The sequence below is a fragment of the Tenrec ecaudatus genome, chromosome 12, assembly GCF_050624435.1.
Source record: "Tenrec ecaudatus isolate mTenEca1 chromosome 12, mTenEca1.hap1, whole genome shotgun sequence".
Classification (NCBI taxonomy): domain Eukaryota; kingdom Metazoa; phylum Chordata; class Mammalia; order Afrosoricida; family Tenrecidae; genus Tenrec; species Tenrec ecaudatus.
The window spans coordinates 89,499,551-89,514,788 of record NC_134541.1 but is presented as its reverse complement, the minus strand read 5'-3'; the positions used below and the strand labels follow the sequence as shown (position 1 = coordinate 89,514,788).

The 15,238-nt window shown below is 41.7% G+C and overlaps 1 pseudogene; it reads right to left on the bottom strand.

The window, feature by feature from the left end:
* Positions 1-14,049: 14,049 nt before the first annotated feature.
* Positions 14,050-14,695, bottom strand: LOC142422580 (nascent polypeptide-associated complex subunit alpha pseudogene; annotated as a pseudogene).
* Positions 14,696-15,238: the final 543 nt, after the last annotated feature.

Sequence of the window (15,238 nt, the reverse complement as noted above, 5' to 3'; positions counted from 1 at the left end):
TTCCTTTGTATTCTATTGGCCAATATTTTGTTAAGGATTTTTGCATCTATGTTCATTAGAGATATTGGTCTATAATTCTCTACACTTGTGGGGTCTTTTCCTTGTTTGGGTATCAAAGTAATGCTGGCTTCGTAAAATGAGTTTGGGAGCTTGCCGTTCTTTTCTATGTTCTGGAATACTTTGTGGAGGATCGGTGTCAGCTCTTCCCTGAATGTTTGGTAAAATTCTGCTGTGTAGCCATCTGGCCCTGGGGCCTTTTTCCTTGGTAGGTTTTTGATGACACTCTCTATTTCTTCCTTCGCTATGGGTTTGTTGAGGTTCTTGATCTCTGTCTCAGATAATCTAGGGATAGATTGTTTTTCTAAATATTTATCCATGTCTTCCAGGTTTCTGAATTCATTAGAATACAAACCTTCATAGTACTTTGTGATTATCCTTTTTATCTCATTGGGGTCTGTTGTTATTGCCCCCGATTCATCCCTTATCCTGGCTATTGATGATTGTTCCTTTCTATCTTTGGTAAGCTTTGCCAGGGGAGTGTCAATTTTATTAATTCGTTCATAAAACCAGCTTCTAGTTGCGTTAATCCTTTGCATTGTTCTTTTGTCTTCCCACTGGTTTAACTCCGCCCTGATTTTTATTATTTCTTTTCTCTTGCTATTGGAGGGGTAGTTCTGTTGACTCTGTTCTAGTTGTTGGAGGTTTTGTGTTAACATATCTGTCATACGCCTTTCTTCTTTTTTCATGTATGCATTCAGTGATATCAAGCTACCTCTGATAACTGCCTTTGCAGTGTCCCATAAGTTTTGATATGTTGTATGCTCGTTCTCATTAGTTTCTAGAAATTTCCTGATATCCTCTCTGATCTGTACCTTAACCCATTCATGTCGCAGGAGATCGTTGTTTATTCTCCAATTGGTGACCCTTGCTTTTCTGGGTGCCCTCCTATTAATCTCCAGCTTTATGGCATGGTGGTCTGAGAAAGACGTCTGGATAATATCTATGTGTTTGAATTTACTCAGGCTGGCCTTGTGCCCCAGCATGTGATCTATTCTTGAGAAAGATCCGTGTGGATTGGAGAAGAATGTGAAACCTTTTGCTTTGGGATGAAAGGCTCTATAGATGTCTATCAGGCCCTGTTGCCTAATTACATTGTTTAGCTCTCTGGCCTCTTTGCTGAGCTTCTTTCCCTGTGACCTGTCTTTCTCTGATAGTGGAGTGTTGAAGTCCCCCACTATTATTGTTGTTTCCGTGATTTCTTCTGTCATTTTTTTAATAGTTTGTTTGACGAAATTTACCGCACCATTATTAGGTGCGTAAATATTCAGTATGCTTATTGCTTCCTGGTTTACTGAGCCTTTGAGCATTATGTAATGTCCCTCTTTGTCTCTTTTTATGTTTTGGATCTTGAGATCCATTTTGTCGGAGATTAAGATAGCCACTCCTGCCTTCCTGGAGTTACCATTTGCTTGGTAAACTTTCTGCCAGCCCTTTATTCTCAGCATATGCTTGTCTGCTTGCTTAAGGTGTGTCTCTTGCAGGCAGCAGATTGATGGGTTATGTTTTCTAATCCAATCCTCCAGCCTCTTTCTTTTAACATATGAATTGAGCCCATTTGTATTCAAAGTGATTATTACAATCTCTGGCTTCATGGTTGCCATATTCTGTTTTGTGTTTTGGGTCTTTGCCTATCTTCCTTCATATCAGTGTACTGCGTTTGAGTGGAGGGTTTCTATCCTGTCCTCTTTTCCATCTGGGACCGTGTTGTCCTGGTACGTGTTGCTGGCATGTTGGCTTCTAGATGGAGATGGGCTATATGGTGGTCTCCTGGAGGTTCTAGTTGGAGCTTGATCTTCTGGCCATAGTGAGTCAGCCAGTATGTTCTGCAGGGTCGGGTGACTTGCAGTATATTTTTTGAGTTCTTCCTTGTCCTGGAAGACCCTTATCTTACCCTCTATCTTAATGGATAACTTGGCAGGGTATAGGATTCTGGGGGAGGCATTTTTATCTTTCAGAATTTGGAAGATGCTGCTCCATTCTCTCCTCCTCTTCATGGTTTCAGCTGATAAGTCTGAGCATACCCTTACCTGCGCTCCTTTGTATGTGACTGTCTTCCTTTCTCTTGATGCTCGTAGAATTTTCTCTTTTTCCTCTAAGTTGGATAATTTTACAATTATATGCCTTGGCGTGTTCTTCTTGGTGTTTAGCTTAGCCGGCGTCCTCTCTGCTTCCTGTATGAGAGTCGGATTCTCCTTTGTTAGGTTGGGGAAATTTTCTTCCAGGAATTCCTTTGCTATCTTGGCGGTCGATTTGTGTGTTATGTTGTGTTCCAGTAGACCGATTATTCGAATATTATTCCTCTTCATAGCATCTGTCATTGATCTCAGGCTGTCTTCTGTTTCTTTAATTTTCCTATCTGATTGTTTCTCTCGCTTGCTTCGTTTGGTTTGAGCGTCCTCGAGTTCACTGATACGGTTCTCAGCCTCCTCAAGCCTAGATATAGCTTCTGTGACCTTTTGTGTGGCCTCTGCTACCTCCTCTGTTAGTTTCTGCAGTTCCTTTTGGTGGATAGTATTCATCCCCTCTATTGTGGACTTCATCCCCTCTATTGTGCATTTCATCCCTTCTATCGTTGCATCCTTATTTTGGTTTGCTTCTCTTAGCTCCTGTATTACTGCAAGCAGAGTTCTGAAGATTTCCTTTTGTGGCTGATCTATATCTGTTTCTTCTATGAGTGACGTTAGGTCTGTTAAAGTGCCTCGTTTTTCTGATTTTTTGTTGGGAGTGATGTGGTCTGTTGATTTTTCCTTGATCCTTTAATAGGCCCCATGCTTCTGGGGGACAGGAGTAACCTTATTGTGTGGAGGCTCAGGCCACTGTGCCGTCTCCTGGGGTGGCTGGGGCGGGCTGCGGCAGGCTTAGGGCTGGCACTGGGGACCCAACAGGGCCCCAGGTGGTGAGAGCTGGCTGGAGCTCACTGACGGCTCCTCAGGGACTGCAAAGCCGAGACCCAGGCTCCACTGCAGGTGGAGTGTTTGATCTGCCCGTTGGATAGCTGCGCAGGCAGCTGCGGGACACTGCAGGGAACAATGGTGTTCGCTCTCCGCCCTTTTGGCGCGAAACCGCAGGGGGTAATGGCGCCGGCAAAGGAGGCTTGGCGCGAAACCGCAGGGGGCAATGGCGCCCTTCCTCTGCTCAGGCTCAGAGTCGTGGCCCCCGGGGTCCCTGCAGCACCCTGGGGAGGGCACCTACTCTTGTGCCTTGCGCAGGGGGGGGCCCTTGGTGGGCAGACTCAGCAGCGCGGGGCGCGGCGCTCCGCGGAAGCTCAGGGTCCGGGACAGGCGCGGGTTGGGCTATGGCTCCTGTTGGCGGGAAGTGCTCAGCGCAGGGTCCCCGCCAGGAGTGGAGCTGGCGCTAGGCTGCCAGGGGCTGGCGGGGGCGGGCTGGGGTGGGAGGCCAGCGCACGGAGGGCAGGTGGAGAGGTCCGCGGCAGCGGTGCGGGTGGATGGTCCCCCGTGGGGGTCGCCAGACAATCCGCGGGTCCGCTCCCCTGAGCTTGGATGAATGGAGGGAGGGACATGGGCCCAAGGGCAGATCGCTGCCCTGCGGGGAGAGGGGAACTGCGGAAGAGGAAAGCTTCTCTCCCAGTGGAGATCCACGAGTGGGGAGTGGGGAGTGGGCCGTTGGAGTAGGCAGGGCAGGCAAGCGGCTCTGGGCTGGCGTCCGGTTTGGGGATGGAGCCTAAGCCGGTCGCCAGTGAGCTCACGGCAGCTTAGTGGCCAGAGATGGCCCACTAGTCCGGTCCTCTTTCACCTAGACCCCTGCTCCGGACAAATACGTGGGGTAGGACTGGGGTGCTGTCCCAGGGGGATATTTCACTCACCAGACTCTTACTATTCAGCTACCTGGTCGCCAATCCCGCTTTGTTTGGAGGAGCTCTCAGAGTATGCGGGTGTCCCTGTCGGCCATCTTCCCCCTCTCCTCACGAAGGGATTTCAAAACACTTCAGGGCAGTTCTACCGTCTGAACCAAAGTTTTACATTTATGTTTTTTGGAATATTTTGGGATATTATGGAATATTGTGTTTTCTGAAGTAAAACACCACTTCTCTCAAAGTTTTGCTTTGTTTTTTTTAAATAATACTTTGTAGTTCTTGGCACTAGCATGTCTGAGGTACATGATATCACTCAGGAATTCTGTTTCGTTCAGTGACATATAATTTGTCCTTTATATTTTCATCATTATTAGGTCAGTAAAAATTCTTTTAATTTAATGATGTCTATGGTGTTTTTTTAACCATTATATTGGCGGCTCGTCCAACCCTTATCACATCCATTGTGTCAAGCACATTTGTACATTTATTGCCATCACCATTCTCAAAACATTTGCTTTCTACTTGAGCCCTTGGTATCAGCTCCTCGTTTCCCCCCCTCATTCCCCATGCCTCCCTCATGAACCCTTGATCATTTATAAATTATTATTTCATATCTTACATCTCCCTTCACCCATTTTTCTGTTGGCCGTCCCCCAGAGAGGAGGTTATATGTAGATCCTTGTAATTGGTTCCCCCTTTCTACCCAACGCTCCCATATCGCCACTCTCCCCACAGGTCCTGAAGGGATCATCTATCCTGGAGTCCCTGTGTTTCCAGTGCCCATCGAGTTCCAGTTCCAGTTCATATTCTCTGGTCTAGCCAGATTTGTAAGGTAGAATTGGGATCATGATAATAGGGGTTGGAATCATTTAAGAACTAGAGGTAAGTGGTATATTTCATCATTGCTACCTTGCACCCTGACTGGCTCATTTCCTCCCTGCGACCCTTCTGTAAGGGCATGTCCAATTGCCTACAGATGGGCTATGGGTCTCCACTCTGCATTCACCCTCATTTACAATGATATGATTTTTGTTCTTTGATGCCTGATACCTGATCCATTCTACACCTCATGGTCACACAGGCTGGTGTGCTTCTTCCATGTGTGCTTTGTTGCTTCTAAACTAGATAGCCACTTGTTTATCTTCAAGCCTTTAAGACCCCACAGGCTATATCTTTTGATAGCCAAGCACCATCATCTTTCTTCACCGCATTTGCTTATGCACACATTTGTCTTCAGTGATCCTGTTGGTAATGTGGGCAAGCACTGATATGATTTTTTTGTTCTTTGATGCCTGATACCTGGTCCCTTCTACACCTTGAGACTGATGTGCTTCTTCCATGTGGGTTTTGAGGCTTCTGCGCTATATGGCTGCTTTTTAACCTGCAAGCCTTTAAGACACCAGATGCTATATCTTTTGATAGCCGGCCATCATTGGCATTCTTCACCACATTTGTTTATGCACACATTTCTCTTCAGCGATTGTGTTGGGAAGGTGTGCATCATGGAATGCCAATTTAAAAGAAAAAAATGTTCTTGCATTGAGTAAGTACTTGAGTGGAGGTCCACTGTCCATCTGCTGCTTTAATACGAAATATATAAAAATATACATGCAGATCTATTTCCCCACCATCCTATATAAATATGTTTACATATGTACATGCCTGCATTTAGACCTTTATAAATGCCCTTTGCCTGATAGTTCTTTCTTCTATTTCCTTTTAATTTCCTCTTTTCCACTATCATGCTTGCGGGTGATTAGATCAGCTATCCCACATCAAGATACATCTGAAATGAGGTATGTGGATGAAAGAAAAAAAGAAAGAGACATGTACAAAGCACGGGATTGGGAGGACAACAGTCTGATGGACTGAAGTACTGAGTATATTCAAAGCTTGGCTTTATACAGTAGCTTTTTCCCTGTGCCCCTTTTGCATTTTTCTTTTTCTTTTTTATAAAGTTGCCTCGGCGGACTCATGTTGTCCTTGTCCTTTTGTGCTTGGCTTACTTCACGGAGCATAATTCTCTCCAGTCCTTCCTTTGTGGCAATATGTTTCATGCGCTCATCACTGCTTTTTAGCAATGCGTAGTACTCCATTGTATGTGTACCACCATTTGTTTTTTTTTAACCCATTGGTTTTTTTTTTAATCCATTGATGGGAATTTGAGTTGTTTCCAACTCGTTGCAATTGTGAACTGTGCTGCAATGAACATTGGAGCACAGATGTCTGGCCGTAGTTTGTTTCTTGCCTCTTCTGGGTGTATGCCCAGTAGGTACTTTGCTGGGTCGTATGTTACCTTAATTTCCATCTGTTTTAGGAGTCGCCAAATTGATTTCCATAGTGGCTGTACATACCTACAGGTCCACCAACAGTGGATGAGATTCCTATCTCACCACAGCCCCTCCAACACTTGTTGCATTCTGATTTTTTTGAATTGGGCTATATTTGAGGGTGTTAGGTGGTATCTCATAGTTATTTTAATTTGCATTTCTCTTATGACTAATGATCAGGAACATTTTCTCATACATTTATTGGCCTTTCAGATTTCAGTCTCTGTGAAACTTCTGTTGAGGTCCTTTGCCCATCTCCTCGGTGGGCAGTTAGTTTTTTTCTTATTGTAAGCTTGCAAAATAGTGCAGATGTTAGTAATAAGGTCTTTGTCTGATGTTTTCCCAGTCTGTGGACTTCCTTATTGCTCTCTTGGTGAATTCTTTCAATGCACACATGTGAATTATCTTCAGTATATTCCACTTGTCTATATGTGACTGCTCTCTATTTGTATCCTTCCTGTTTCTGATAGCCACTGTATTCCCTGTGCCAAGGTTCTCAGTTTGTCCCAATTCCCTCATCAATGGCCCTAATTGTTTGTGGTTTTATCTCAAGGTGTGATCCACCTTGAGTTTATTCTTGTGCATGGAGGGAGGTAAGGGTGTTGCTTCATTTTTCTGCAGGTAGATATCCATTTTTTTCAGCACCATTTACTGAAGAGGGCATCTGCTTCCCAATTAATATGTTTGGGGCCCTTAGCAAAGATCAGTTACCTGTATGCTGATGTTTTTATTTCTGGGTCTTCAACTCTTTTCCATTGGTCTGAATATCTGTTGTTATATCAGTACAACACTGTTTTGACTACTGTGGTCGTACAGCACGTGCTAAAGTCAGGTAGAACAAGACCTCCCACTGTGTCCTTCTACTTGAGGAGTTCTTTGCTAATTCTGGCTTCTTCCCCATCCATATGAAGTTGGTAATCAGTTTTTCCAATTCTTTGAAGAAGTATGGTGGTATTCATATCAGGATGGCATTGGGCAGAACTGACATCTGTACTATATTGAGTCTGTCAATCCATGAGCTTGGGATGTTCTTCCATTTGTTGAGGTCACTCTTGGTTCCTTATAGTAGTGTTTTACAATTTTCCTCATACAAATCTTTCATTTATTTTTAGTCAAGTGTATCCCTAGATATTTCAATTTATGCTTGCCTATTGTAAAGAGTATTACCTTTTTCCTTGTCTCTTCTGTGATTTTGTCTGATATTTATTGCAGTCTGATAGATTTGTTTATTGATCTTTTATCCTGCCACTCTTCCATATTCCTCTACTGCTTCCAACACTCCACTTGTGTAGTTTAGGGGATTTTTGATGTCTAGAATCATATTGTCTGTGAACAGTGATAATTTCACCTCTCCCTCTCCTGATGAATACATTTAATGTCTTTTCTTTGTCTTATGTTGTTAGCTAGGTCCTCCAATATGATCTTAAAAGGAGGTAGAAAAGGGGCAAACTTGTCTGGTCCCCCTTTTCAGTGGGATTGTTCTTGTCTTTACTCCATTAACGACTACGTTGACAGTTGGTATTTCCTATATAGCTTGTATAATATTGAAGAATTTTCTTTCTGCTCCTATCTTCTAGTGTGTCTTAAACAGGAATGCGTGTTGGATGTTGTTGAATGGTTTTTCCACATCAATCGATATTATCATGTGGTTCTTATCATTTTTCTTGCCAATGTGGCGAATAATACTGATGTTCTTTTGTATGTTGAACCATCCCTGCATCTGTGGTATGAATCTCACTTGGTGATGGTGAATTATTTTTTAAATATGCATTTGTATTCTATTGGCCAGTATTTTGTTAACGATTTTTGCATGAATGTTCATATGGATATTGGTCTGTAGTTCTAATTCTTGTGGGATCTTTCCCCATTTTAGGTATCAGAGTTATACTGGCTTCATAGAAAGAGTTTGGGAGTTTTCCATCATTTTCTATGTTCTGAATGAGTTTGTGTAGGATTGGTGTCATTTCTTCCTTAAATGCTTGGTAGAATTCTACTGTGAAGCCATCTCTCCATGGGGATTTTTTGGTTGGTAATCTCTTAATAACCTTGTCTATTTCTTCCATTGTTATGGGTCCATTGAGGTTATACACATCCATCTGGTATAGTCTAGGGAGGGACTGTTTTTTTCAAATATTAGTCCATATCTTCCAAATTGTTGAATTCGTTAGATCATAGGCTTTCATAGTACTGTATAATTGTCCTTTTGATTTCATTAGGGTCTGTTATAATGTCCACCGTTTCATCCCTCATCCTTGCAATTGTTATATGTTCCTTTCTTTCTTTGGTTAGGTTTGCCAGCGGCCTATCAATTCTGTTAATTCTTTCAAAGAACCAACTTTCAGCTGCATTAATTTTTCCATAGTTTTCTTGCTTTCCATCTACTGTACCTCAGCTGTGATTTTTATTATATCATCTTGCTATTAGTAGGGTTGTTCTGTTAACTCTGCTCTAATTGGTGTAAGTTTTGTGCCAGCATATCATCCACGAGTCTCTCTTCATGTTACATGTGTGCATTTGTTGCTATCAACCTTCCTTGATAAATACCTTTGCTGTATCCCATAGGTTTTGATATGCTGTCTTTTTGTTCTCACTGGTTTCTAGGAACTTCCTGATTTTACCTCTGATCTGAGTCAATGCTCACTCCTTTTCCAATAGAGAATTATTCATCCTCCAATTGTTTTCCCTTATTTTCTTCACCACCCTTCTGTTGATTTCCAGCCTTTTGGAAAAGTGATTTGAGAGAGATGTCTGTATAATCTCTATGTGCTTAAATTTACTGCAGTTTGACTTGTGTCCCACCCAGCATGTGGTCTCTTTTCAAATATATGGATTGTGGGCTTGAAAAAAACTGGGAATTTTTTGCATGTGGTTGGAAAGCTCTGTAAATATCTATCAAGTCAAGTCGTCCAAATGTGCTGTTTAAATCTGTAGCCTCCTTGTTGAGTTTCTTTCCCAATGATCTGTCTCTTTCAGTGTGGTGTATTAAAGTCATGAACTATAATTGTTGAGCCTGTGATTTCTTTTTTCGCCTTTTGGAGTATTTGATTTACAAATTTCACGAGTCAATCATTGGGTGAATATATATTTATTAAGCTTATTGGTGCTTGGTCTATTGTCCCCTTCAGCATTGTATACTGCCCCTCCTTGCCTCTTGTTTTCTTTTTCTTTTTTAATTATTTTATTAGGAACTCATACACTCACACAATTCTTATCACAATCCATACAAACATCAATTGTGTAAAGCACATTTTTACATTCATTGCCCTCATCATTCTCAAAACACTTGCTCTCCACTTAAACCCCTGGCATCAGGTCCTCATTTTCCCCCTCTCTCTCTACTACCCTTCCCTCATGAACCCTTGATAATTGATAAATTATTATTTTGTTATATCTGGTCCAGTCCAACATCTCCATTCACCCACTATTCTGCTGTCCGTCCCCCAGGGAGGAGATCACATGTAGATCCTTGTAATCGGTTCCCCCTTTCCAACCCACCCTCTCTCCACCCTCCCAGTATCGCCACTAACACCACTGGTCCTCAAGGGATCCTCTTCCCTGGATTGCCTGTGTTTCCAGTTCCAATCTGTACCAGTTTACATCTTCTGGTCCAGCCAGACTTGCAAGGAAGAATTCAGATCATGAGAGTGGGGGTGTAGGTAGCATTCAGGAATTAGAGGAAAGTTGTATTTTTCATTGTTGCTACATTGCACGCTGACTGGCTCGCCTCCTCCCCGAGATCCCTCTGCAAAGGGATGTCCAGTGTCCTACAAATGGGCTTTGAGTCTCCACTCCCCCCCCCCACCCCCCGTCATTCACCATGGTAAGATTTTTTGTTCTGATGATGCTGGATATCTCATCCCTTTTAAAGCTCATGATTGCACAGGCTGGTGCACTTCTTCCATGTGGGCTTTGTTGCTTCTGAGCTAGATGGTCGCTTGTTTACCTTAAAGCCTTTAAGACCCCAGACACTATATCTTTTGATAGCTGGGCACTATCAGCTGTCTTCATCACATTTGTTTATGCACACATTTGTCTTCGGCGATTGTGTTGGGGAGGTGTGCATCATAGAATGCCAATTTAATAGAAGAAAGTATTCTTGCATTGAGGGAGTACTTGAGGGGAGGCCCAATGTCCTTCTACCACCTTAATAATAAACTTATACATATATGCACATAGATCTATTTCCCCATCCTCATACATAAATATATTTGCATATGTACATGTCTTTAGCTAGACCTCTATAAATACCCTTTGCCTCCCAGCTCTTTCCTCTATTTCCCTTGACTTTCCTCCTGTCCCACTATCATGCTCACTCCCCACCAGGGTTTCAGCAATTCCTCTTTGTTACATTATCCTTGATCATGCCCTACCAGGCCTCCCAAACCATCCTCACCACTGATTTGGACCACTTGTTGTTCCCTTGTCCCTGGGTTTGTTAATATCACTTCCTTTCCATGCCCCTCCCCCCCCATGTCCCCCTGGAACTCTCGGTCCTGTTGTTTTTCCTCCAGATAGTTCATCCAGCCTATCTTATTTAGACAGACCCGTGGAGATAATAACATGCACAAAAGCAAGACAGAGCAAAACCATGCAACAATATATAACAAAAAAACAACAAACCAATGACAAAAAAACAAAACACCACAAGAAAGAAAAGCTTGTATTTAGTTCAAGGATTGTTTGTTGGCCTTTAGGAGTGTTTTCCAGACCAGTCTGTTGGGACACCATGTGCTGGCCCCAAAGTCCATAATCAGCATTCACTGGGACCTCACTGCTCCATTCCCTAGCTGTTCTGTTGCACCCCCTTAGTGTTTTGCCTCACTGTGGCGAGATCAGATTGGGTGCAATTCCCACACTGTGTCTCCGGTGTGTCCCCTGTAGCACTGTGTCAGTGAGGGGTGTCATGTCTCATAGTGGCACTGGCCATGTGGTCCTCTCCGTGAACAGGCTGCTCTATCCTTATCTCTTGTTATGGCCTGTATCTTGAGGTCAATTTTGTCAGATAGTAAGATCGCCACCCCTGCTTTTTTGCATTGCTATTTGCTTGGTGTGTTTTTCTCCAGCCTTTTATTCTCAACCTGTTTTTGTCTGCAAGCTTGAGATGTGTCTCCTGGAGACAGCAGATCGATGGCTTATGTTTTCTTAGGCAGTCTGTTAGCCTCTACCACTTAATGCCTGAGTTCAGGACACTGATATTCAGTGTTTTACACCCATTTGTGGAGTCTGTGATCTCATCTTGTACCTTTTGTGTTGGGTATTTTCCTACCTACCTCTCTTATCTGCTGTGTTGCATGTGTGGTTTTTGTTTGCCTTGTTTCCACTATTGAGCCAATTCTATCCTGGGTGCTGTTTTCCCTTTGTCCTCATATGGGTGGGGTTGTTCTATATGGTGGTCTCTTATTTTCCCTCAGTGAGTGTTGATCTCCTGCCCATACTGGATCTCCAAGGACCTTTGGTAGGGCTGGGGTTTAAAGATATTGTTTTGAGAAGCATGATGGCAACATATGTGCAAGTGTGCTTGACACAAAGGATGTATGGATTGTTATAAGAAGTGTTGGAGCCCCCAATAAAGTGATTGACGACAAAACAAATAAACAAAAACAAAAGAAAGAAAATGTATTACATTTTAACCTAGAAAAATTAGCTTACATAGTCCTGACTCTATCTCAGAATTTCCTCCTTTATTTAAATAAATAAATGTGTTAACTGTTTGTGAATCACATTCAGAGAAATTGAAACTTTAAAATCCTGCTTGTGATCCAAGAAATCCCAGTGGTGTAGCGGGTTATATGCTGTTCTGCTAGCTGAAGGTTAGCAGACTGAACTCACCAGAGCAGCTCCACGCCAGGAGATGAGGCTCATCGCTGTGGTGAAGCTTTACACACAGGGGGAGTTCGATACTTCCCTGTACTGTCTCTATGGGTCAGAATGGAAATTGTTGCAGTGAGTTTAGGGATTGTGGCCTAAGACAGTGGCTTAATCCTTTTGATTCGTCATCCTATGCCAGTTACTGAGAATCAAAAGGATTTTGTTATTTTACTTAAAAATAATTGATTGCCAACCCTTTTACTACTGTTTTCGTTGTTAAAAAAAAAGTACTTTCTTTCACTTCTTGCTTGTATCCCTTCATTCCAAAGAGCCTAAGAGCTTCATGTGGAGAAATTTGAAGGTACCAAAATTGTACGAGTAGAGAAAAAAAGAAAATTAATAATCCTCTGAAGGAGATTCAGTAAGCAGAAGATGGAGCACCAAATTATTTACATAATGTACTATGAATCACAAATATTGGGGAGATTATAACTTTAACAAACAGACATGATATCTATTCTTATACTCCAAGAACTAAGAAGCTGCAAACCCTCTAAGAACATTTAAAGTGATAGAAATATAACAGCAAACTAGTGTTTGGGGCTTTTATGCATTTTACCCACCTCTCCTCATCTCCAGATCTCTGAATATGGTTTGCAGTAGGGTCGCTAAAATTAGACTTATGGTTGTAACAGTGCAATTATTATTAATTTCAGACAATGCTACCCCTTTTTTAATCACTTTGAGAAAGAATAATGCTTTTTTATAATCCTGGAAACAAGTCTCTGAAATATACAACTCTGTCATTCTACATATGACTCTTTTAGAGGATAAAAATTCACAACATGAACTCTAATATAGGTATAATAATATTTCTATAATTTAAATTGAATAGATGAGTCTCAAAGAAAATAAGAAACATCAAATGCAATGTGATTAATTGCGACTGTTCCTTAATAGTCTATAAAAAGCTGAATATACATTAGCAAAAGAGTGTTGTATAAAAGCTGTCATCCCCTAGCAGAATCAGATGTAATGGAAGCATGTATTTCTTAACCTAAGCTCTCAGAATCACAGTATGTCCTCAATCAGTTTGTGATGTGAATATATAGTTCTGAATTATTCAGAAACCTCTGCCCTAAATAAATAACACATAAGGCAGTCCTAAGGCAGATGAACCTTGGACACTTGACAAAAATGAATTCAAAATTGATTTAGAAACACAGTCTTAATCCAGATCACATCAGATTCTAAATGAAGATGATTTAGAATGATAAAAAAGCATTACAAAGAATCCTTCATCCATAATATAAAACATCATTAATAATGAAACAATATGAATTACAGATAAAATAATAAAATGAAAGCTATAAAATAAGCATATGTATAATGAAAAGGAAAAATGGGAGGCATATGAAAAGACTAAGACAGTATCTCAAAGATCAGTCAGATTTAAAATAAAGAAAACATGTTGGTATAAAACATAGACATTGAGATAAGAAAATAAATAATTTAAACTAGATATATGAAAGGTTATGATGATAATTAGTATAGTTGATATTTGATTAAAATATCAACTTGCTCTTAATTGTACAGTAACTAAAACAAATGGAAGAAATAAGGAAGTAAAAGAGATGAACAGAAAAATCAGGGGAGATTTGGAAGACAAAGTAAAATATTATAATGAAATGTTCAAAGACCTAGTGTTAGAAACTTTAAAGGAAGAATACCGTCAACATCTTAAAGTGACCAAACTCAAGAAAAATTCAAACTTGAAGTTGCAATACTTATCGATTTTATTAACAGATATTTTCAAAAACCCCAACTCATGACCATGGAGTTGATGCCCACTCAGTGACCTCATAGGATAGGATTGAATTGTCCCTGTGCATTTTCAAGACTATAGCTCTTTTTTTTCTCATCCAAGCCATAACTTTATTGATAAAACAGTACAAATTTCAAACCAAACATAGTTACGCTTTTGAAACACCAAAAAAAAAAGGGCGGGCGGTGTGTGTGTCCTTTGTTTTCAGATGGTTACATTGCTAATTCCATAATAGCATTTACAGTATCATTACTGTTGTTCTTCAAGGCTCGGACTGCCTTTGCTCTGGATACATTTGCTTGCGACATGACCAATTCTATGTCCTTAACTTCCACACCTGCTTCATCAACCTCTTCCTCTGAACTCTCCTCTTGCACAGTTGGAGTGTGTGTGTTTTCTTGAATGTTCGAGACAGCCTCACCTTGAACTTTGAACTTCTCAGCAGCTGCTAGCTGTGCTTGCTGAGATAAATCCTCGATCTGGCTTCCCCAAAAACTATGTAAGTGTCTGAAGCAGGGCTTTTGTAGGCATCTGGCTTTGTGATGACAAAGAGGATATTCTTAGATTTCCAGATAGAGACTCTAGTGACCCCTGTGACTTGCCGAAGACCCAGTTTGGACACAGCCTTTCGAGCCTTCTTTTCACTCCGACTCTGCTTTGCTTTACTGACTGGTTCCTTATCGATTTCGGCTGCTGCTGCTAACTGGGTTTGTTGTGTGATTGCCTGTGTGGAATCCTGCTCCTCAAGCTCTGGTACTGACTCATCACTGTCAGATTCTTTCCAGATCCTGTCTCAGCCTGGGGCTGGGGCAACTCCTGCTCAGTGGCAGGGACGGTTTCCGTGGCCTCACCGGGCATTTTGCACAGGGACGCGGAGCCAAGATGGCGGCGGAAAGAGAGCGGGCGAGAGCGTGACCCCTCAAGACTATAACTCTGTAGAGTAAGTACAAAGCCTCATCTTACTCCAGGGGAGGGGCTGGTGGTTTAGAACTGTTTAGAACTTTTTTCCTGTGGAGTAGCTGTTGGTTTAGTTATGGATTGCACTTCAACATGTAACTATGCTTCTTCTGTGACACATAGACTCCTCACTGATTGTGAAACATCAAAAGAAGATGGGAAGAATACACAGAGTCACAATATCAAAAAGAATTAGTCAACAACCTATCATTTCAGGAGTTAGCATATGACCAAGAGCCAATGCTACTGACAAAATGCCAGGAATTCATGGAATACCAATTGAAAAATTTCAACAAGCTGATAAAGCACTGGAAGCACTTACTCCCATGTGCCAAGAAATTTGGAAGGCAGCTAGTTGGGCAACTAACTAGAAAGGATCCATGTTTGGGTACATCCAAAAGAAAGGCAATATTACAGAATGCTCAAGTTATAGATCAGTATCAT